Source organism: Pan troglodytes, chromosome 23, assembly GCF_028858775.2.
Source record: "Pan troglodytes isolate AG18354 chromosome 23, NHGRI_mPanTro3-v2.0_pri, whole genome shotgun sequence".
Lineage (NCBI taxonomy): Eukaryota > Metazoa > Chordata > Mammalia > Primates > Hominidae > Pan > Pan troglodytes.
The window spans coordinates 53,017,739-53,042,971 of record NC_086016.1 but is presented as its reverse complement, the minus strand read 5'-3'; the positions used below and the strand labels follow the sequence as shown (position 1 = coordinate 53,042,971).

At 37.9% G+C, this 25,233-nt stretch overlaps 1 long non-coding RNA gene across 1 annotated transcript; it reads right to left on the bottom strand.

The window, feature by feature from the left end:
- Positions 1 to 382: 382 nt before the first annotated feature.
- Positions 383 to 23,178, bottom strand: LOC134809718 (uncharacterized). Its single transcript, XR_010156097.1, has 3 exons — positions 22,036 to 23,178; positions 1,246 to 1,395; positions 383 to 786 (listed from the first exon to the last, which is right to left on the bottom strand). It is a non-coding gene; the product is annotated as an uncharacterized LOC134809718 (long non-coding RNA).
- Positions 23,179 to 25,233: the final 2,055 nt, after the last annotated feature.

Below are 25,233 nucleotides of genomic sequence, written 5' to 3'. Positions count from 1 at the left end.
CCCTGGGCCTCAGGAAATCAATGTCATGCTGACATCACTCTAGATCTAAAACTTGGGTTCTTGGACCAGGTGCGGTGGCTCACACCTGTAATCCTAGCACTTTGGGAGGGCGAGGCGGGTGGATGACAAGGTCAGGAGATCAAGAAGACCCTGGCTAACACGGTGAAACCCCGTCTCTACTAAAAATACAAAAAAATTAGCCGGGTGTGGTGGCAGGTGCCTGTAGCCCCAGCTACTCGGGAGGCTGAGGCAGGAGAATGGCGTGAACCTGGGAGGTGGAGCTTGCAGGGAGCCAAGATCACGCCACTGCACTCCAGACTGGGAGAGAGAGCGAGACTTTCTCAAAAAAAAAAAAAAAAAAAAAAAAAAAACTTAGGTTCTTGGATGTTCGGGAAAGGGGGTTCTTTATCTAGGATCCTTGAAGCGCCCCCAAGGGCATCTTCTCAAAGTTAGATGTGTGCATTTTCCTGAGAGGAAAGCTTTCCCACATTATACAGCTTCTGAAAGGGTTACTTGACCCACAGATGTGAAGCTGAGGCTGAAGGAGACTGATGTGGTTTCTCCACAGTTTCTCTGTGTGGCACCAGGTGGCAGCAGAGGTCAGCAAGGCAAACCCGAGCCCAGGGATGCGGGGTGGGGGCAGGTACGTCCTCTCTTGAGCTACAGCAGATTAACTCTGTTCTGTTTCATTGTTGTTGTTTAGTTTGCGTTTTGTTTCTCCAACTTTGTGCTTCATCCGGGAAAGCTTTGGATCACAATTCCCAGTGCTGAAGAAAAGGCCAAACTCTGGAAAAAATTTGAATATTTTGAGCCAAATGTGAGGACCACAACCTGTGAGAATGGAAAATAAATCCTGGGACCCCAGACTCACTAAGCCAAAGGGAAAAGCCAAGCTGGGAACTGGCTTATGCAAACCTGCTTCCCATCTGGTTCCTAAATAAGAGAGCTATTACACAAAGATAAAAAAGCTACATCCCTGCCTCTACCTCCATCGCATGTAAAATGTGTATTCAGTGAACGCTGACCAAAGACTGAAGAATGCAACCATTTGCCTCTGATTTACCCACACCCATTTTTTCCACTTCTTCCCCTTTCCCCAATACCCACACTTTTCCCCTTTACTTACTGAGGTCCCCAGACAATCTTTGGGAAAAGCACGGACCAGTTTTTCCTGTGGTTCTCTGTTCTTTTCTCAGGTGTGTCCTTAACCTTGCAAATAGATTTCTTGAAATGATTGAGACTCACCTTGGTTGTGTTCTTTGATTAGTGCCTGTGACGCAGCTTCAGGAGGTCCTGAGAACGTGTGCACAGTTTAGTCGGCAGAAACTTAGGGAAACGTAAGACCACCATCAGCACATAGGAGTTCTGCATTGGTTTGGTCTGCATTGGTTTGGTCTGGAAGGAGGAAAATTCAAAGTAATGGGGCTTACAGGTCATAGATAGATTCAAAGATTTTCTGATTGTCAATTGGTTGAAAGAATTATTATCTACAGACCTGCTATCAATAGAAAGGAGAGTCTGGGTTAAGATAAGAGACTGTGGAGACCGTGCATAGTTGCTTCCTGATCAGCTCTTTATTTGATTGAGAGTGAGGCAGGGAAGATTAGAGGGAAGCTTACAGTGGAATTCAGGGCTGAGGCTGCTATTCTTTTGCTCCTTGTAACTTCCTACAGTGTTGTCAGCATCAACATAATTCTCTGTGGGGTTGGTCTCAGAGCCAGGTTACCTTGTCTTAGGTCCAGTGGCACCCTGACTGGCTTGGTGTCCTTGAACAAGTTACCTAACCTCTCCATACATCAGTCCCTCAGCTGTAAAATTTAAAAAAAAAAAAAAAGAAGAAGAGTACCTACTGTATAGCCTTGATTTGAAGATTGAATGAGCTGGTATTATACGTTTAGAAGCAGTGCCTGACACGCAAAAGACTCTCAACAAATACTATCCTTTACTAATATCCTGTGTGTCCGTATCAGAGCTGGTGGGGTGGAGGGACAGAAAGAAGTGGGCTTGCCCTTGGGCTTGCTCTTGGGCTCACCCCTTATCCTCCAGTATGTTAGAGCTTCTTACAGTGGTTTCAGGCAGCATCTGAAGACAGTAAAAGCAGAAGCTCCAAGGCTTCTTACATTCTAGCCTGGAAAATCACATCACATTGCTTCCTTCATATTTTTTTGGCAAATCAGGTTGCAAGGCTTGCCCAGATTAGGGTAAAGAGGCAAAGAGGCTCCTTTTCTTTTCTTTTCTTTTCTTTTTTTTAGTCAGAATCTCGCTCTGTTGCCCAGGCTGGAGTGCAGTGGCGCGATCTAGGCTCACTGCAAGCTCTGCCTCCTGGGTTCACGCCATTCTCCTACCTCAGGCTCCCAGGTAGCTGAGACTACAGGCACCTACCACCACGCCCAGCTAATTTTTTTTTTTTTTTGTATTTTTTAGTAGAGACTGTGTTTCACTGTGTTAGCCAGGATGGTCTCCATCTCCTGACCTCGTGATCCACCTGCCTTGGCCTCCCAAAGTGCTGGGATTACAGGTGTGAGCCACGGTGCCCGACCAAGAGACTCCTTTTCTTGATGAAAGGAGTAGTGAAGTCACATTGCATGTCCTTGCAAAGGGACATGCAGACCACATTAGTGAGAGTATGTGCCTGTATTTTGCAATCTGTAACATGGGCATAAACTAAATGTTTTCCAAAGGGAATAGGGCAAAACAAAAAGGACCTTGACCACTCCTTTGGCCCTGAATAAATCCAGGAAGCCTAAGAGTATGACTATCCTGAGGTAGAAAGAGGGTCACATGCTGGATAAGAGGTACCTGGGCTCTCCACTTACAAGAAGACAGCATGGTTACATTTATAATCACCATTCCCAACATGCTGTGAGTGCAGGCAGCTACCAGGAGGAGAACAAAGGAAATAACCAGGACACCCATCTCTAAACCTGTTAATTTAATCACACGGAACACTTCTATTTAAAATTCCCGAGAGTTAAGATGTAAGAATGCTCATCAAGGTAAATGCTGTTCACACTGCTTGGAGTGTCAGGCCTAGATCTCTATCCATCAGAAACAACAATATCAATAACAACAACAGCAACATGATGATAGGGCAATTTCTGAAAAGCACCATGTATTTTATCGATACATGTCCGTTGCAGAAAATCCAGGTGAATCCAAAGAAGAAATAAATGTCTTCCACAATCCCATAGCCCAGAGCTAACTAACCACTATAAAGAACCCAGCGTGGTTTTAACTAATGGATCAAAAGATGCTCATCAAAGGCTCTGAGCTTTCCTGAGTGCTAACAGGAAACATCCAGCATCACTGGTCCCTCCAAGGCTGCAGGTGTCTTTGCCCATAGTGCCTGTTTTGTGTCAGGGAAAGAATCAACCTGGGAGCCAAGCCCAGGAATCAGGATGACCAAGACATACTGGACAAGGAGGGAACAAAGCCATCCAAGGACACTCAAGGACAAACCAAGCAAATGAGTTTAAGGGAGACCTGCTCATGGTCTGCTTTGCTGATCAGCATGGCTGGGAGGCACAGTGGAAGATCATGCATCCTGCCCCTGGGACTCCTCTGCCAGAGCCTGAGAGCTTTCTCCTGCCCACAGGCTAGGGGTAGGACAGTTGGAATTGATCCATGCCTTCTAGCTAGACTGTGGGTCCCCTCAGTCTTGGGCATGGTGACAGCCCAGCATCAGACAGAGGTCAGTATCAAACTAGAAAATTTAATAAATGCTGTCAGATTTGTAGACCCAAGAAAATATAAACTGCCAATCACGAAGGAAAAAAATCTCTCAATGATCTCATCTTTATATGATTCCCTTGCTGCCTGGAAATTGACATTTCCTTGGGGATAATCTGGTCATAGGATTGGTGAAGGTGGAAGGGAGGCAACCTCCGAAGGTGGGGCCCTCTGCTCACCTGGGACAGGGAGGGCCTGAAGTAGGTGTCTGTGTGGGCTGGGGAGGAGGATGGGAGCAATGCTTCTAGATGTTTCCACTTTCTCCTCATTAGATAATAACGAATGGGTGATTTCCCTAGTCACTGCAGTGTGAGGAAATCTATAAAATTAATTTCACAATACACTTTACAGGATAGGTGGAGAAACACATGAAGCACAACTGCAGTGGATTATAAAAAATGGCCTTTCGAGTTGAGCAATAAATTCGTTCAAGCAGCCATTCTGAAGGACAAACGTGGCTCTGTATTTAAGAGGGGCATTCCAGCACTTCTCTAGCCACTGGGTTGACAATGACTCACCAAAGCCTCTGGTAGCCACCACAGGACACCCAGAGCATATGTTTTAAAGCTGAACACCAAACTGCGGACTTCGGGAGTAAGTGAACTGACTGGTTTTTATTTTGTTTTACTGCTTTTAACATTACAGTAACTGTTACAGGTTCCAGCAGGCTAACTGGGTGGAAATGAGTTTGGTTTCACTTAGTCTCTCTAAAGAGAAAGCAAGTCGGTAGACTAATACCTAATAAAAGCAAAGCTGCCAACAATTGAAATTGCCTGGGCTGCTCTGTGTGTCCCACATGCATGGGTGTGGGTGCCAGTGTGTGTGCGTGTGTGCATGCATGTGCATGTGTGTTGGGATAGAGTGGTAAGAAAATGGGAAATAATAAGAATGTTCAGTCCATAGCCCTTCATTATAAAAAGGTGAGCTGTAATAAATACTAGTGTCACATTTAGCCAAAACTTTACTCCAGCCAAAGGTGATATTTTCATGATAACATCCTATGATTGCTTTGTTCTTCGTCTTTTATGTTCTTCCTAGATGGGCTCAGAACATACAAGAATTAAGTACACATCTTATTTTCCAGTGATAATGCTACCGGCAAATTCTGTTGTTTGTATAAACATCAGCCATGTTTATATAACTAAACTAGTGTTTTGTTTTGTCAATTCAGCAAGAAATTAGACCAAATGGTGGCTTAATGCTGCATTGATTTGGCTATCCATTTCTTTTCACTTTTCTGCAAAATATTTAATACATTATTAAATTGAATTATGCTGACGCCACAGTTGTTCTTATCTCAATTGTCTTAAAATTCATTTAATTTTTTTTTCCTTTGGTTTCATTATTCAAATTTTAACTTCAGTTCTCAAGATTTTATCTGATGGAAGAGATGGAGTCCATTACTAAGGACTCCATTGTGCTCCATCATGCCAGAGTTGTAAAATAGATCTTTTAAAGGAAATTTACTGTGATTTTTTTCTATTTAAGAGCTTCCTCTCCAGTTGAGCATGTAAGAAAATTATACCAGGAGAATACAGTAAACTCTATGAGGCAAGCTATAAACATGCAGCATTGTGATTAGGGCTGGTTCTCCTTCTAGAAACATGGTAGGATTGCAATTTCATACCATCCTTGAAGTTAGAGAGAGCCACGTGACTCATTTAGCCAATGAACTGTGAGCAGAATGACATGTCACTTCCAGCAGAAGCTTTAAGAATCTGAGAGACATTCATACGTTTTCCATGTGCTGTAGCCTTATACCCAAAGCCTGGGTCCCAAGTGACCATGACAGGCAGAGCTCCCTGTTGAGCCACAGAGATTTACAGAATGTCTGTTAACACAGCATAATCCAGCCCATCCTGACTAATCTGATATTAACATGTATAATAAAGAATTCTATCAATGCTGAGGGAAGATGATTAGTTAAGGTCCTAGGTTGCAATTCTCAAAACCTTTTCTAAGGATTGTAGACAGGAAATTAAATGACTTCTAGTCCCTAGAGTTCCCAATCTCCTACCATCCCATCCTAATATGACAGAAGTAATTCCTGAGTTGCTTCTGAAACCAGAGCTTCCCTCGGAACCCTTAGCCTGCCAGATGGCTTCTTGGAGAGCTCTCACTCACTTTTCTCCTTCTGCTATTGCTGCTCATTCATTCCAGCTTTTAAAAATTCATCTTTATCCATGAACCTCGCTTCTAGAAAAGTCATACAGGTGCTTCCAGGAGGCTACATGGGCACCCATATTTTTCTAGCCACATTCATTAGACCAATGCAGCAGAGAAGAAAAGCCTCAATAATTATTATGACATGGCATGTTAGGATACCAAGTAAATTGCATTTGTAAAATGTGATTTTCTGTTGGTGTTCCCTTCTGCTCTACTGACATTTGGTAAGTATTATTGACTGACTGACTAACTAATGTGGTCATTAGTCTTCATAAAGAAAGGCTCTCTACAAAAACAGAGGGATGCCCTTTTTCTGGCATTTAATACGTAAGAAATTGCCTCCGATAGAAACCAGAGTTGCCTGATTTCTATCAGCACAGGAGAAATGTATTAATGTGCCTTTCTAGTAACAGGTTTTTAGAAAGTCAAATATAAACAAATCTGTCTATTTGTGTGTGTGCATGTTGTAGTGGGGAGGGAAGAAAAAAGGAGGGGGAGAGAAAGAGAAATAAGAACCAAGTTTATTATACTGTATTCAGGGGGAAAAAATTTTCCCCTAACCCTCACCAGAAGCAAATGGTGGCACCATGCTTCTTGCACACCTTCAGAACTGTGAACCAAATAAACCTCTCTTCTTTAAAATTATTCAGCCTCTGGTATTCCTTTATAACAACACACACACACATGCAAAAGCAGACTAAAACAGGAACTAATTAGAAATGGTGATGCACCGAGGGATTGGCACCGAGGCTCCCCAGCAGGAACTGAGGTCATGGATAGAAGGACACATTCATGTTATTTTTTTCTAATGGTTAAGTAATTATTTGCTCTTACTCTCAAAATTTCTGCCAAGGCCTCCCATGGACCAAACTCAACTAGAATCTAGGAAGCAGAGAACCTGAGTGTTGCATTCAGCAGAAGTCAGCTTCCTAGGGAATCTTGCAGGAAGGGTGAAGGTAGAGAATCTGGTGGGGAAGCAAGCAAATGCCCATCACATGCACTTTCCTCCAACAGAGCGACTCAGATGCTATAAGACTTGCTAACGCAGTCTCAGGGTCTGATCACAGTAACATACAATCCAGGGTTTAATCATCAGAAATCACAGTCCTATTGTCTTCTGCACAGACCCAAACACACTTGGAGGTCATGTTCAATATGAATACCTCACAGAGAAGGAAATCTACACACAAGAAGTACATCTGCAGAAAGCCAGCTGGCATGTCAACCATTCAAAAATTCAGGGTGTTCGGGATAAAGAAGACTCAGGAAGACAAGTATGAAGCATAATCTGTGACATTCCATGCGGCAGACGTTAGACACATTCAAGAGAGTTGTTGGAAAGCGGAATTTATCTTCATATAAACAACACTGAGCTAAATCTCAATATTTCAGATCTCTAGAACTATCCATCAGTGAAATGGATTGCAAATAGAAAGAGTAATACCATGTAACTTAAGAATACAATCATGGACGAGGCTGCCACCTGCTGTTGGGGGCCACTGCAGAAGAAATTCCAGAACACTGGACTGGAGAGCACCTCACTTTCCTAACAGCTCTAAGTTTCTGACTCAGTGACCTGATTCAGTACCATATACACAAAGACCCACTTACACAAATGACTGTTCTTCACACTAGGCCCATGGAGACAGGGAGAAAATTCTGAATTTGCTCAGATACCTTCTCCGCTACTGACATCTAGGCATTACACAATTCATCTCTTCATATTTAACCTTTGAAGTTTGCTACTTCTCAGAGAGACTAATGAGTAGTGAGCAAATATCCTGAAGCTGAGAATGCTTCTACCTCCTCTCAAAACAACGGAATATTCATCAAAACACAGCAGTTCTGCACTTAACTTTAGGCCTTTTCTTACACCTTGTTTCTTGGCAGTAACTGTGGCCAGAATAGCTCTTTCCACAGATAAATGACCTTTTGAAAGGATAGGGTCTCTAGATAGAACAGCAAATGCCTCATTCCAGAAGGTCTTCAAGAAGAAAATGTTGTGGTGATAACAAACATAACTGATTATAATCTATTCTGTGAAAAAAGCTTATGAAACAGTAGATGTGTGTATCTAGTACATAAGAGCTGAATGTCAATATATATATATAGATATATACACACACTCAAATAAATAATAGTTATCTCTAACTGGAGAAATTCTAGTTGCCTTATATTTTCTTCTTTTTCCTAACTATATTTTCTACAATAAACATGTGTTTTTAACAAGAAAAGTCTTTTCTGGTGTGCTTTTTAATTTTCTTTGTTTAAGTGAGAGTGAGGCTACATAACTACATGGCTAGGTAGACTTTTAGAAAACTTGGCTGCTCTAGAAAATTGACATATCCTGATTTCTTCCATAGCTTGGATCTTGACCTAGAGGGAAATATAAAAATGTTGACTTGAACCTGAGGGGTGCCATTTTCACTGCTGAAGTAGTTACATGGATCATGAATTGGAGAAATGACTTCAGCAACACGGGTGTTAAAAACAGAAAGCACAAGTGACCCACAACAGATGATGGAGAACAAAGAGCAAGCTGGGAAAAGCAGTGGCCGTTAATACAGAAAAGAAGAAGTATAGCCACAATAAATATTAGGCAGACAGCAGTTCAGCAGTTTATACTATTAAGCTGTTGTTTAGGGGAATGGTAAACCGACATGACCCTTGAGGTAGGTATATATAGGTAAATTCTATGTGTCCCTTGAAATAGGTGTATGACACAACTTCTGGCGTCTACATGGATTTGGTCAATCTAAAGTAGCCATGAGGCTTAAGACAGTTCAGCTGTTTGGGGATAAGTTAAACCATTTGTCGTTGTCTTTCTGCAATTTGCGTATCCTACAGTTATCATTGCCATTACTGAATGGCACAGAGAAAAATTCTGGTCTAAAGTGGTTCTCAAACCTGGTTGCTGGAGGGCCACCCTCAGTGATGATGATTTAATCTGTAGAAGAGTAGAACATTGATAGTTTTTATATATCTCCAGGTAATTTTAATATATAACTGGGGTGAGAATCATTGACGTAATTGTAAGAGGATAATATTCAAGAAATGTGGAGATAAATAATTTTCTTCTCGACATTAAAAAAATCTAATAAAAAGTTTTATCTTTTCCCCTAACTCAGGGTCATCAGCCTTCAAGCTTCAGTCTCTGTGTGTTCACAGGTGCTGTAAACACACGCATCATTACTAATATCCCACTTCAGTGCTATTGCTGCTCCCAAAACTCCAGGTATTTTTAACCTTATAAACCTCCAGAATAATGAGACCACTGGGTTCAGTAAATTGCTTTGTTTTGAAGCAGTATTAGACAAAGTGGGAGACTAGAAGATAAATCTGTCAATGACATGTCCTTTAAGACTACTTAGATTTTGTTGAATTTGTGGATCATTCCTTACTTGAGCAAATGGTAAATTAACTCTCTCTTTTCTCTCTCTCTCTAGCTGGCACATTTTTTCCAGTAGCCATTCTACTTGGTATGCTTACTTATCAGCTGTCCTCCACGGGGCCTCACATTAGATGTTTCTCTTGACTAACCAAACATGACACACAGCTGAAGTCAGAAAAACCAGATTGATAATTTCACTCAAACTATTTTCCTTCATTCTAACAATTTACTGGAGTACACAATTGTGACTATTTTTAGCCATAGGAACTCATAGAAAGACCAACTTCATTAGACCTACAAAATCGAATTGTGTAACAGTATATGCAGTATGTGTAGGAATAAAAAGCATTTCTCAAATATGCAGTACTGGATTTTGCAAAAGCACCTTACACTTAGCTATAAAGGAGTGGAAAACACAAAGATGAGTAACTGCACCTTTCAAAAGACTAGAGCTATACCAATAATACAAAGGTGTAAACAAATAATGATGAGATGACAAAGGCTGAGTGTTTTCTATTTGGAAGTTATGTTGTTGAATTATTTATGTATATAATTTCATGCAATCTTCATGTTATGGGGGTGTTCTAATCCACTGTGACTCTGTCCTTAAATAAAAGGGAGATTTGGACATAGAGAGAGGCACACGGGGAGGATGCCATATGAGAATTGACACTGTGCTGTCACAAGCCAAGGAACTACTGGAAGGAGAGAAAGAGGACTGGAACAGTTCCTTCCTTAGCACCTTTTCAGGCAGCCTAGCCCTGCCAGCTTCTTGATCTGGACTTCTCACCTCTAGAATTGTCAGGCAATAAATCTCTGTTGCTTAAGTTAGCCAGTTTGTGGTACTCTATTACAGGAGCCCTAGGAAAATAATTCATTATATAATCTGCTAAGGTAGATATGATCATTGTCTCCAATTTCCATATGAAGAAACGATGCCTCAGGCATTGTGTTGGTTGTCCAAAATCATACAATCCTGACTCACTTCAATGAATTCTTCATTCAGCAAAATTTTTAAGGTACCTTAAAAAAATTATGTTAACTCTTAGGTCCTTGCTTTAAAGCTTCAATGGGCTTTTCCTTTGCAAAGAATAAAATCCTAATACTTAAGCATAGCTCTCTTTCCTGGCTATGTTTCTGACATCCTCTTGTACCATGCTCCTCCTTAATCATTCTGAGGTTACATCTTAAGTCCTTTCCCCTTGCCATTCCCACTTCTTGGAATACTTTCCCATCAAGTCTTCAAAGAACTGGCTTCTTTAAGTATTTGGTCTCAGTTCAAATGTCACTTCCCTGTAAAAGCTTCCTGGCCATCAAGCCTTCTTTACACACTCTATTTTATTTTTTCATGGTTCCTATAACAACCTAATATATTCTCAATTGATTAACTGTTTTGCTGACTACTGCCTTCCATAAGAATGGAAAGAAAACATGGCCAGGTGCAGTGGCTCACACCTGTAATCCCACCACTTCAGGAGGCTGAGGCAACATGGCAAAACCTTCTCTTCAAAAATTTTTTTAAAAGTTAGCTGGATGTTGTGGAGGCAAGAGGATCACTTGAGGATCACTTGAGTCCATGAGGTCAAGGCTGCAGTGAGTCATGTTTGCACCACTGCACTCTAGCCTAGGTGACAGAGCTAGTCCCTATCAAAAAAAAAAAAAAAAAAAGAATGGAGAGAATGCTACATGAGAGAAAGGATCTTATTTATCATGTTCACCTCCCAAGAGGTGAACATATCCCCCAAAGCCTGATAGAGAGAAGATGCTCATTAATATTTAATGCATGACCATGTGCAGACTTGGGAGGAAAAATATGCCTCAGCCTATCAAAATTGGATCCTTAATAAACAAGGATGCTTCTGTATCATTTCCCCACAACACCGAACAAGTGTGGCTCACTGTGGATGTTTAAGCAAATGCACTGTTTTTCCAGTTATATATCTGGTAGAGATGAGGCCATTGATAGGAATGGGAAGACGATCTCCTTTTATTTTGATGACCCAGCATGGCTGAACACTCAGTGACTACCACTGCACTTTGTTGTACTTTCAGCATTAGAGATGCCAGCCCTGTAGGATATAAAACAGGAACATCTAGTCCTCAATTATATTCAGAATTACTCAAGTCTTAGAAACACCACTTGTCTTTTTTCAAGGGAGAGAAATGTTCAAGTGATGGGCTGAAGTGAAGGGAGGGAGTCACTCACTTAAACGGTTCCCTTAGGCTGTGTGGATGCAAACAGCATTAGACAATGATGCTGACAGTGGGAAATGCACTGGAGATGATGATTGGCAAAGCCCTCATTTTCTCCCCATCCACTATAGATACTGACAGCAAAGGTTTGTCACAATGACAACTATACACTCCCAATATCACAGAAGAAGGAGGAATAAAAGGGTATATTATGAGTGACTGAAGTTTAGAATAAATTAATAAATATTATGTCCCTCATCCATAGAAACCACAAAGGTCTAGTAATGCTAAGGATATAACAAGAAAATAATATGAATATTTGCTTCCCCTTCCTAGTGTAATAGAGTAAGTTACAAATGGCTTCAGGAAGGGGAGAGAGGAAGAAGAGTGGATGAGATACGTAAGAGTGCCTGAGGGCTAATTTTATGAAAGCTTTGGGAAGTTTTAAGAAAAAGAAAAGCTATTTTTCAAGGTACGTGTGTGTATGCGTGCGTGTGTGTGTGTGTGTGTGTGTGAAAGACAGAAGAAAGAGGGAGACCTAAGAAGACTATGAGACACTAAGAGAAAAATTAAGGTAAAAAAGACACACACTTAGAAAAACACACATAGGGAGGAGGGAGGAGGTTAAGACACTTTACTATGTGCTGTGAATGGAAACTACAAACCATTTTTGATATATGCAATATATATACATATATACACACATATACATATGTATTTAAAGATTTAAATTACATTTTCTCTTTTTTTAGAGATATGGTTTCACTATGTCACTCTGGCCAGGCTGCAGTACAGTGGTTGTTCACAGTCATGATCATAGCACATTATAGCCTTGAACTCCTGGGCTCAAGCAACCCTCCTGTATTAGTCTCCCCAGTAGTTGGGATTACTAGCATATGCCACCATGTCCACCTTTATGCTTTTTAAAGTGAAAAACCATACTAAGAATGAGGCAGCTCAACTTAATAATAAAAACATTTCGAATGTAAAGAAATTTACCAAAGAAAAACAATCAACCCCCTTAAAATTGGGCAAAGGGAATGAACAGACACTTTTCAGAAGAATACATGCATGCAGCCAACAAACATACAAAAAAAAAGTTCAACATCACTGATCATTAGAGAAATGCAAATCAAAACCATAATGAGATACCATCTCACACCAGTCAGAATAGCTATCATTAAAAAGTCAAAAAATAACAGATGCTAGTGAGGCTATGGAGAAAAGGGAATGCTTATACACTGTTGGTGGGTGTGCAAATCAGTTCGATCATTGTGCAAAGAATAGTGATTCCTCAAAGAGCTAAAAGCAGAGCTACCATTCGACCCAGTAATCCCACTACTGTGTATATACCCAAATGAATATAAACCATTCTACCCTAAAGACACATGCATACAAATGTTCATTGCAGCACTGTTCACAATAGCAAAAGTATAGGATCAACCTAAATGCCCATCGATGACAGATTGGATAAAGAAAATGTGGTACATATACACCATGGAATACTATGCCGCCATTAAAAAATGATATCATGTCTTTTGCTGGAATATGATGGACCTTCTATTATCCTTAGCAAACTAATGCAGGAACAGAAAACCAAATACAGCATACTCTCAGTTATAAGTGGGAGCTAAATGATGAGAACTAATGAACACAAAGAATAAAACAGACACTGGGGTCTACTTGAGGGTGGAGGGTGAGAAAAGGAAGAGAAGCAGAAAAGATAACTATTGGGTACTAGGTTTAATACCTGGGTGATGAAATAATCTGTACAATAACCCCCTGTGACACCAGTTTACCTATGTAACAAATGCCCCTAAACTTAAAATAAAAGTTAAAAAAAAAAGAAAATTAAAATCTCCTTATCATCTACCTGGTAATATGAAAAACACATATCTTTCATTCATTCCTTTCTACTGATGAGGAAACTGAGGCATCGGGAGTTAGTAAAAGTCCACATTGAGATATGAGACCCACCACTGGCTGGACGAAGTGGCTCACACCTGTAATCCCAGCACTTTGGGAGGCCGATGCTGGTGGATCACCTAAGGTCAGGAGTTCGGGACCAGGCTGGCCAACATGGTGAAACCCCCATCTCTACTAAAAATACAAAAATTAGCTGGGTGTGGTGGCAGGCACCTGTAATACCAGCTACTAGGGAGGCTGAGGCAGGAGAATCGCTTGAACCCAGGAGGTGGAGTTTACAGTGAGCCAAAATCACGCCATTGCACTCCAGCCTGGGCAACAAGAGCAAGACTCTGTCGGGAAAAGAAAAAAAAAAAAAACACCACCACCATTTTGCAAGTGTTACCACTATTGTGTGTTAATATTGTAGAAGTATTCCTAATTATGATTTCTTTGTATTCCTAATTGTAATAGCTTTGTATTTGAAAAATTATTGATTCATACTCTATATGTTATTATTTTATATGCGATGACAACAGAATATATTATCATGCTCCTTTTGTGAATCTCATTCATAATATAAAGTATAAATTTGTGATTTTGCTTTAATTTGAAATATTAATTTCAAATATGTTATCACAATTTGATACAAACTATTGACAGTAAATCTGTGGATTAAGTAATGTCTTAGTAGGTATTGGGAAAATTTGAAACTAGTAACATGGAGGACTATTGTCATTGTTTATTTCAAAGCCAGTTAAAATTCTGCAAAGCAGTGTACATAAAAATAATTTCAAGAAATTTATAAAATACCGAGATTATGGTGTATAAACAACTTTAGATTCTTTGTTTAAGAAATTCTGCCAGTTTGTAATATATGCTTCATTCAAAGTAGCTAAGGGCTGTACCTGGCTAATAGTAGGCACCTAATATTTGTTGAAAAGGAATACTGAGTAGCTGGGACCTCCTGAGTAGCTGGGACCACACACATTTAACCTGTATTTATAAAATTACTGTTTAGAGAATAACATTTGATGGAATCATGCTTTTACTTTCTGCTTATGACTCAATTGTTTGTACTGACATTAACATCCCAAATCCTTAGCATGGCCTACAAGGCCCTGAGCAATGTGGCACCTGCCGAAGCCTGCTGCCTCATTTAATAACTCTTTGTCTCTTTCCCAGATCCAGCCACTCTAACATTTTTTAGTTCCTGGACCAAGACAAGCTCTTCCCAGAACCTGACCTTTGTACCTGTTCTTTATTCCTGGAGTATTTTTCCCCTGACAAATGACTTATCATCTATCATAAATCAGGTTAAATGGCACTAACTCAGGGAAGGCTTCCCTAACTGCCTCCCTTCTCTAACCAAATTAGGAACAATTATATGGCCACATAGTATCGAATCAAGTTTATAATTTTAAAATAATTGGGAGATTTTGTTGTTTAACACTTGTTTTCACTATAAGACTGTAATTACATGCAAGTAAGAACCATGCCTGTTTGTTTACTCCTGCCACAGTCAGAATAGTGCCTGGAATATGCAGTAAGGGCTGAACAAACACTAAATAAATAAACAAGTGAATAAATGGATATTGTCTCGTTTTTAGAACAGAGTACTAAATGGATCATGAACACTATCTGGTATGTCACGTAGGTAATTTACAAGGGCTAAAATTTCAGCTCAGATTTACCTTTTCCTGGATACAGGTCTTGATAGGTCTCTTGATGTCATTTCACTTCAAATTCTTCCTTAGAAAACTTGGACAATAGCATTTGCTGTCTTGTCCAAATTGTTACTAAGAATCCAAAGAGATATCTGACATGAAATGACATTGGGAAACATTAAACACGATTGAAATAATGCTAGCCAATATGGTTATTATTAGAAACGAATTACATTTTCAACTTAAAAATAGTAATACTTATTGCAGACTCAAATGTGCTTATTCTAAAACAAGTAAATGTTTGCCTATGGTCTGAGATTCTAATCCACGGAGTTCATTCTAATCCACATTCAACACTATCATGTACCAGTGGGCCTCATAACCCACCTAGCCCTGTGATTTTTCAGGTTCACTTTTCTAAACTTGCGAATTAAATATTTATTATTAAATATTTATTTTCTTAGTTCAGAAGAGGAAAAAAACTCTTGTAATTGTTGCCCATTTCAGGAGAAATCTTGCATATGAAAACAAGAGATAAATATACACAACTGAGGGCTGTGGTTTAAACAAAATCTTGAGAATGTTTTTTGACCTTATACATTTGTGCTTTAGTATAACAAAATGATATAGACAAAGGTAACTTTTAATAGAACCAGTCACTAAATTTAAAAAATGACAAATTCTTCTGCTTAGCTAAGCAACAGAGAAGGTAAAATACTAATTCAATTCATCAATTTAAGCAATACTCATTAAGAGCCAAGTATGTGCTTACTGAATAAGCTGCTAAGGTTTGGTGGTTACAGAATGTGCGGTGAAATGATGTCTACATCACAGTCCAACATTCACAGAGTTTAAAAGCCTACCAAGAATCAAGACAGACACAAATACCTAATATAGACGTTTGTATGTGATAAGAGAGCCAGAGTACAATTTAGGAGAAGAAATTCTATGGAAGGAAGATTCATTTCCATTAGACCAGAAAAGACAGCACATTTGAAGGCCTGAATAAGAAATATTCTGGATAAGATATTGTGGCTGCCACCAGAATGGCTCTTGATGATCTCTACCTCTTGGTATTTATACCCTTATATAATCTCTTTCCTATAGTATAAGCTGGTCCCAGGTACTTGTTTCTATTGAATAGAATAGAACAAAAGTAATGAGATGCCACTTCTGAGATTAGATTATAAGATACTGTGAATTTCATCTTGTGCCCTCTCCCTCTCTCTCTTTCTCTTGCCCTCTCATTTGAATGAAGCCAACTGGCATGCTGTCAGTGGCCCAGTGTAAGTCCTGTTACAAGAAATTGATGATTGCCTGTAGCCAACCCTAAGTGAAGAACTGAGGTCCTCAGTCCTACAAATGGACTTAGAAACTGAATCTAGCTAAGAACCATGTGAGTGAGCTGGGAAGAAGATCCACCCTCAGTTGAAATTTAAGATGACATATTGAGCAGACATATTGAGACACACTGAAAGTAAGAGAGCAGGAGGAAACAAAACCAGGGTCATACAAAGAACACAACTGATTTTGAGATTCTCACATAAGTATTACACCTTCAGTGAGCACGTGTACTAGAAATTAAAAAAATAAATAAAATAAACCTTCAAAGAGAGCTAGCAAATAAATTTCCCTATGTTCTCAGCTCTGAGTGGAGAGAGAAAATGTTCCCTGTAGAGTTTATAGCCAGAATCCAGCTCTCAAACAGGTTTCAGCCTGAACTCACACAATCTGTGTGGCTTCCAAATTTGCAAGCTGAGAATTTAATTCAAAGTGGTCTCAGGTTGATAGCAGTCCAAAATGCCAGGTGGGAAAAAAAATTCTCTCTGGACAAATAAATCATCAAAGCAAGCTCATAAGAGCAGGTTTCAAAGGTCATGAGCTTCTAACACACACACAAAAATCACGCACACAAAATGGGGGTAGCAGCAACATGGGTAGCGTATTCAAACTTGAAAAGACTTTAAATATTTGTATTATTAGATGTAGATTATGAAACATGTTTTAATGTGGTTAATTTTTTTAAGGAATCAAAACTATGAGTAAAGACCAAGAAAACTGTGCTGGATGGCCACTTCCACCATGGCTCCCCTCCTATTTAAGTCTGGGTACTGAGTCACCCGAAGTCTTCAGGCACATTGTTCCAGGTTTGGGTTTGCCTATGAAAGAAACTCATGAGAGCTGGAAGTGAGGCGTGAAGAGGAGGTCTTCACATAAAGCAGGCTTAAGGATTCGACCCAGCAGGTTTGACAGATGTGATGGCTTGCAGAATTCTTTATGAGCTCCCACTGTCCATCTGGATAAGATTTACAGACCTTTCAGAAATTCCTATAAGCCTGGGTTCTGTGCCCACACTCTAGACTGTCAGGCTAAGATCTCTGATATAAAACAGACCTCTTCTGATTTTGTCTAGCTGCTTTTCTAATATCTATTCACCAAGCTCTTCCAATAATAGCATAAGGCCCTAATTAATATTAAACTTTTATCTTTATAATACTTAGGATGTCTCCTGTTTTCCTGATCAAATTCTGACTACTATTAAAATATAAAGAATTGTCCAGAAATATATTTTAAAAATCACACATTGATCTTCTTTAAATGAAAATATAACAATTGTATGGACTAGGATGATTACAGTTGTTCAGTTCTGACTGTTATTTGAAGAAAAAAGCAATAAGAAGCCTCAGCAACTTAACAGAAGGAGCTGCCATTTACTAGGAGAAAAGATTGTAGATGAGAGTGTAGCAAAGGTCAGAATTCTGTGAAGCTTGAGATGTCTATTATAATGAATTATCTTTTATACTCACTACAATTTCCTAACAATTTTGGGGTTTATATTTTTGAAAGAGATATACCTTTAATTTTCTTTCTTTGTACTATTGTTAGGTAACTTTAATGTGCAGATTATACTACAGTGAAAGTTGCCAATGACAAGGCAAAGTCACTTACATCAGACCCAAAGCAAAGTGGAGCCGGGTCGTGAAAAAGGGATCTTGTGTGTGTGTCCACGATAAGCACTATCACAAGGACTTTCTATCAACTCACAAGAAATTTCTGCCCACCCAGCACACTCTGTTTGTCCAGCTCATCCTGTAGCTGTCTCTATAATAGTACCTATCATAAAAAATTCCTCAAGACTGCAGCATTTCAGATAAGCCACCCTCACAAGAACACTTGCCTAGCAATGGCTGTTTCTGCCAGTAAGTTAACACCAGCTCCTGCATCAGGCCCTGTGACCAATGATGTTTGTTTCAAAACAGCTTGCATAGACTTCTTTTTGTCTTTAAATATTTTCCTTACCTCAACCTCTTGGGATGCACCTATGATTGATCATAGCACAAATATCTCAGATTATAATCCTTGTTTATTTCCAAATAAATTTATTTCTTTGGAGATCCACTTTTTCTGTTGTTATACGTTGACATTGTTATCATGAAATTGGTTGGGTGATGTGTCTTATTTTCTTGTCTCCAGAAGAATTTCTGTAACAGTGCAATTAAACTTTCTTTGCATGTTTGCTAGAACTCACCTGTAAAATTGTCTGAGCAACCAAAGCCTGGTTTTTTTGTTTAGTTTTTCTTTTGTGATTGGGGAGGGGGGTTTATCGTACTGATTCAAGGTGTGAAGGTAACATCATTTTGATTTTATACATCTTCTTCAGTCCACTTAAGCATGTTACATAGCGTTGTTTGTTCTTTTCATGGTATTCTTTACAGTAGTCTCCTAAATGTTCCCTCTGCTTCTGCCATGAGCCCCTACAATCTATTTCAACTCAGAAGCTACAGAGTTTGTTTAAAACATGTAACATATTATGACACCTTTCTTACTGTAAAACATCCCATGGTTTCTTGTAGTATTTATAGTAAAAGTGAAATTTTTATGATGGCTTGAGAAACTTTTCCCATTAGATGCCCAAGTGCTGGTCTGGTCTGATCTTCTCATCTTCCCTTGGGTGATTCTGTGGCAGTCACACTAGCCTCCTTGCTGCTCCACAAAAACTCCAGCATGATCCTACTTCAGGATATTTGCCATTGTTACTGCATCTGCCTGGAACCTTTTCTCCCATATAAACATAGAGATTGCTCTTGCCTGTCCTTCAAGTCTATTCTTAAATGTCCCATTCTCTGTGAAGCTTTCCTGCCCACCCTATTTAAATTACAGACTTCACTCCCAATTCCCCATCTACTTTAAGAGTCTTCATTTATCATTCCTTGACAAATTGTAAATATACATGTTCACTTTTTTATCGTCTGTCTCCAAATACTGGAATGTTAAGTTCTGTAGTGTCAGATATTTCTGTTTGGTTCACTGGTGTATTCTTAAAGCATGTTACATACTAGGTATACTCAATGAATATTTGTTGAATAAATATCACATTGGGCTTATTCCAGAAATTCAAGCTTGTTTCAATAGTTAGAGCAATCTACAAATGTAATTCATTACATTAACTAATTAAAGGAGCTAAATCACATCACCACCACAATAATGCAGAAAAACACATTTGATACAACTCAATATTCATGTCTGCCTAACAAACATCTCATGATGCTAGGAAAAGAGGAAGGGATATATTATTTTCATGTATAAAACACTAACCATTGTAGCATGCCAATATACTCAAAATTCAATGAAATTCCTATCAAAATCTTAGCATTCCTCTTAGTCCTCAACAAAGCATTTCTAAAATGTGTATAGAAGACCAAAGGGCCAAAAGAGTCAACTTCTGAAGAAGTGGAAAAGAAAGTTGAGGAAATCTTAAAACATGTTATTAAGCTTAAAGTTGCAAAAATAGACTCATGTACCATAATTCATGAGTAGAAAAATAGACTAGTGGAATAACATAAAAATAAAAACAATGCTTACATAAAATGTTGTAACTGATTTGGATGTCATTCGAAATCAGTAAGTACATAGACGGACAATGTAATGAAAGATGCTAGGCAAATAATGTGGTAGGGAGAATAATGGCCCTCAAAGATGCCCATGCCTAACCCTGGAACCAGTGAATATGTTACACTGAATGCAATAAAGGCTTATCAGATGTGATTCAGGATGCAAACCGAGATGGAGAGATCTTCCTGGGTTATCCAGATGGGCCCAGTCTAATCACATGAGTTCTTAAAAATGGAGAACCTTTCTTAGCTGAGTCCAGAGAGAGATGTGACAATGAAAGAATGGTCAGAGAAATGTGACATTGCCAGCTTTAAAAATAGAGAGGAGAGGCAATGAGAAAAGGAATGCTGATGTTCTCTAGAAGATAGAAAAGGCCAGGATATGGATTCTACCCTAGCCGCCATAAAGAAACATGCCTGTCGACAACTTGATTTTAGTTCACTAAAATTCATGCCTGATTTCTGACTTGTGTACACTGTAAGATGACAAGTTTGTGTTATTTTAGGTCACTTACTTTGTAGAAATTTGTTACAGCAGTAATAGAACAAGTGGTTATCCATATGAGGCAAATTAGATTGGATACCTATCTCCAACAGAAATCAATTCAAGGTGAATTCCAGGAAAATACTTAAAACATTAAGATTAAAAATAAATGAGAATTTTTGTTACTTTTGGTAGGTCATAGAACCAAGAAAAACAAACATTAAGGAGGAAAAATGAACATATGACTACATCAAAATATAAAGCTTCTCTATTTGGATGATATCATAAGGTGACAAATCATAAACTGTAATATTTGCAACATATATATGAGTGAATAAATATACATTTAGAATATATATGAACTCCCAAAATTCAACAGGAAAAATAAGACATAGAACAAGCAAAATGCATAAACAAAAGAAGGCAAAACAAAAATAATGACTGATAATTATATGAAAAGAAGCTCATCTTCATAGATGAGCAGATAAATGCAAATTAAAACCACCCTGAGATGCTTTTTACATCCATGAGCCTGATAAAAGTTAGAGTCTAAAAGTAATAATTAACAAAGATGGGAAGTAACAGAAAATCTTGTCCATTACTGGTTAAAGTATAAACTGATACAGCTACTTTATAGAATATTGCATTATAGAATAAAGTTGTGAGTATGTATATGCAGTGACTCAGCATCTTCATTGCTAGTATGTACTCAAGAGAAACTTACAGGAGTGGACTAGGAAGTACATACAAAATGATTACAACATTGTTTGTTATATCAAAAAATGAAAAAGACACCCAATTTTCCAGCAAAAAAATAAGTAAAAATAAATCCTGGTGTATTCTAACAATGGAATAATATATAGCCATTAAAATAAATCAACTATTACTGTACATATGAATGTAGGTATCAGCAAAACATATTGTTTAGTGAAAAAGTAAGAAGCTGAAGAAGAATATATACAATATGGTTACATTTATATGAAGTCCAAAAACTTGCAAAATAAAGAAATGTATTTAGAAATAGATTCACATGTGAGAAAACTAGAAGAAAATTAATGAAAGGATAAAAGGGATAGCAGTAATTCTGAGTAGTTGAGGGGATTTCAATTGGAAAAAAATAGTATCATATTCTTTAAGTCAGGTAGTGGGTATTAGCATTTGTTTTACCATCGTTCTTTATTCTTATAGCTAAACTATATATTTTCAATGTATTTAATGTATATTTTGCATAATTAAATATTACGCAATAAAAATGAGAAAACAAAAAAGTAGAAAATGATAAATTACAATAAAGAAATGGAGAGAAAATTATAATCTAGTTGAGTAATGGTATATTACATAGCTATTTTCTTAAGTAGATGTATGTACATGATGTATGCACGATTGTACATACATGTTCTTAATTATATATAAATATATGTACATATTTTTAATATAAAATACTAAACAAAGTACACCAAAATATTAGCTCCTATGTTAGTGAGATAATGTTTTGTTTTTTTGTATTTTAAGTTTTACATAGTAGGTGTATTTGTCTGTTTTCATACTGCTATAAAGAACTGCCCAAGACTGGGTAATTTATAAAGGAAAGAAGTTTAATTGGCTCACAGTTCAGCACCGCTTGGGAGGCCTCAGGAAATCTACAATCATGCCGGAAGACAAAGAGGAAGCAAGCCAGCTTCTTCGCAAGGCAGCATGAAGAAGTGCCGAGCAAAGGGGAAAGAATCCCTTATAAAACCATCAAATCTCGTGAGAACTCACTATCACAAGAACAGCACAGGAGAAACTGCCCCCATGATTCAATTACCTCCACCTGGTCTCTCCCTTGACCTGCGGGGATTATGGGGGCTATGGGGATTACAATTCAAGATGAGATTCAGGTGGGGATACAAAGCCTAATCATATCAGTAGGCATGTGTTGAATTTTAAACTCAGAGAAAAATACTAGTGTTTTTATAGGATTCTTACTAAAGAAAAACCAGAAAGTAATAAACCATCTACGCTAAGACATAAAATTCAGTTGTTTAGTTACAAGATAGAATGTGGCCTTGTAAGAAAGCAAATTAACTTCTAACATACAAAGCCTTAGAGAAGATTCAAGTGACTGACGGATCTTAAACAGAGCTATTATTACAACTAAAACTGCAGTAAAATATCCTCAGCAACATAGATGTGTGTGTTTCACTAGTCAGAGCAATACAAATTTAATGAAACTCCATTGGTGGTGTTTTTAATCAGACAATTTCTGAAGATGTCCTGGCTTATTCATAGATGCAAGCCAAATCTCTAGAAGAGTATCATAATAAGAAAAAAAAGAATACAGGCAATTGAGAGCTGTTCCAAAGTTTAGGGAGTTTTTGTAAGGAATTAATAAATAAAAATGTTCTTGAAAGAGAGAAATTAATATGCAGTTCATACTGCCAGAATTGCAGGCAATTTATCAAACTCCTCTAATCCTCCAAAATCGCTATTTTTTTTTGACACACACTTTACAGTACAGAAGAAAATGTCTCCGGCAATAAATCACAAAGTTAAAATTACCTAGTCTACAATTAACTAGACAGTAATGGTAAATCATTTTCTACCAAAAGAAAGAAATGTCTTGTCTATTCAGGTTCTGCTCTACTTAAAAGTTTTCCTTGTTGGCGAGCAAGTGGTTAGAAAATCATATTTTATACGTACATTCAGCTTAACTATCATTCAGCTCAGGAAGATGACTCAGGGCCTTATCCATACCTTCAAGTTTGCTCTTAGCAAGTAATTGTTTCAGTATCTATATCAAAAAGGCTTAAGTCTGCAACATGTTTCTGAATGATTAACAAGGTGATAGTCAGTTCTTCATTGAATCCTGGATGCTTTATTTTTCTTAATAAGAGGAATTCATATGGATCAGCTAGAAAAAAATTAAGAGGAAAGTCACATGGAAAGTTATATATTATATATCTATTATATATATAATATTATATATCTATATTATATATCTATTATATATATAATATATATCTATAATATTATATATCTATTATATATAAAATATATATCTATATATTATATATCTATTATATATAATATTATATATCTATTATATATTATATATCTATTATATATATTATATATTGTATATCTATTACATATATTATATAATATATCTATTATATATATTATATATTATATATCTATTATATATCATTTCCAAATTCCCCAGCGTTCATATTTGTCAGTGCAAGTAAAGAGCCTTAGTGCTGATGAGGTTTGAGGTATGACCATTTGGGAGAATTTATGAACTCTACATGTCGCTTGATGTGTGCTTCAGGGTACACTTTTTTTTTTTTGAGACGGAGTCTTGCTCTGTCGCCCAGGCTGGAGTGCAGCGGTGCGATCTCAGCTCACCGCAAGCTCCGTCTCCCGGGTTCACGCCATTCTCCTGCCTGAGCCTCCTGAGTAGCTGGGACTACAGGCGCCCGCCACTATGCCCTGCTAATTTTTTGTATTTTTAGTACAGATGGGGTTTCACCGTGTTAGCCAGGATGGTCTCGATCTCCTGACCTCGTGATCCACCCGCCTCGGCCTCCCAAAGTGCTGGAATTACAGGTGTGAGCCACCACGCCCGGCCAGGGTACACTTTTAAGCAGAGACACTACTTTGAAGGTCATAAAAAATATAATAAGAGATAAGGCTAATTTCCTTTAATAATAATGAAATCCTTTAATAAAAATATAAAGGAATAATATAATAATTTTCTTTAATAAAATATAATAAGAGATAAGGCTAATTTCCTTTAATAAAATATACTAACTACATACCAACAGAATTCCAAAAAAAGAAATGGAGAGGAAGGGAGCATGGGTCATTAATCTTGTCAAAAATATAAAATTATATACGAGGAATTCCTAGAAACTGTTTTCCTTGTCTGCAGCCATTGTGCTGCTGCTACACAACTACCGCAAGCAGCCCTTCACGCCCTCCTCCCAGTACAAAGCTAATTGACTTGTGAGAAATGTTAAGCTTGGAAGAGTCAGCATCGCTGCACTTATTTTTTATTCTACTCTGACATTAGAATAATCCTTGAGTGGGGGAAAGGTTAAAAAACCCCCTGGATAAGTGTTACTAATTAATGATGATTGTTTTAAACAATGTTTGGATAATTTTTCCTTGTCCCTTGACATAAACTTGATAAATAACTGAGAAGTGAGAAGGAGATTAGTGGGTTGATTAAATTCCATTCAGGTACATAAAGTTAGCTCCAAAAATTTAGCTATTTATAAATTGTCATGCATTGTTAATGTATAAGAGATGTAGATTTCATTTATCTTTGGTGGAGCGAGATGAAGCAGTGAATCATTGAAGACTGAAAGAAAGAAAAAGGTCTTTTCCCTTTTCTTTAAGAAGCATCATTAGTTAAAAACGTGTTAGTTGATACCAGAGAACTATATTTAAAGGGACAGCAATAAGCAAATTGATTACTCTGGTGATTATTGGAGTGACATTGCCTTTTAGTTGTACTTTCACAAAAATTCACAATATTTGCCAAAGTCAAGTTATCCATTACACTATTAATTTGTCATTCTTTTGTTTATATAGTCAATATCTCTATCTCAATTGGATCTATCTCAACTGCTTCTAAACAAGCCACCATAGTCTCTCCCATTTCAACAATCTCTTCCAAGTACCATTTCATTTCTTCTTTTCATATTTTTGAAAACTTTTGAAAAACTACCTATTTTCCTCCTCCATTTCTTGTTCATTCCATTCTAGTGGACATGGAATCTGTTCCTCCTCCAAAACGGAATTTGGTAACCCTTAAAT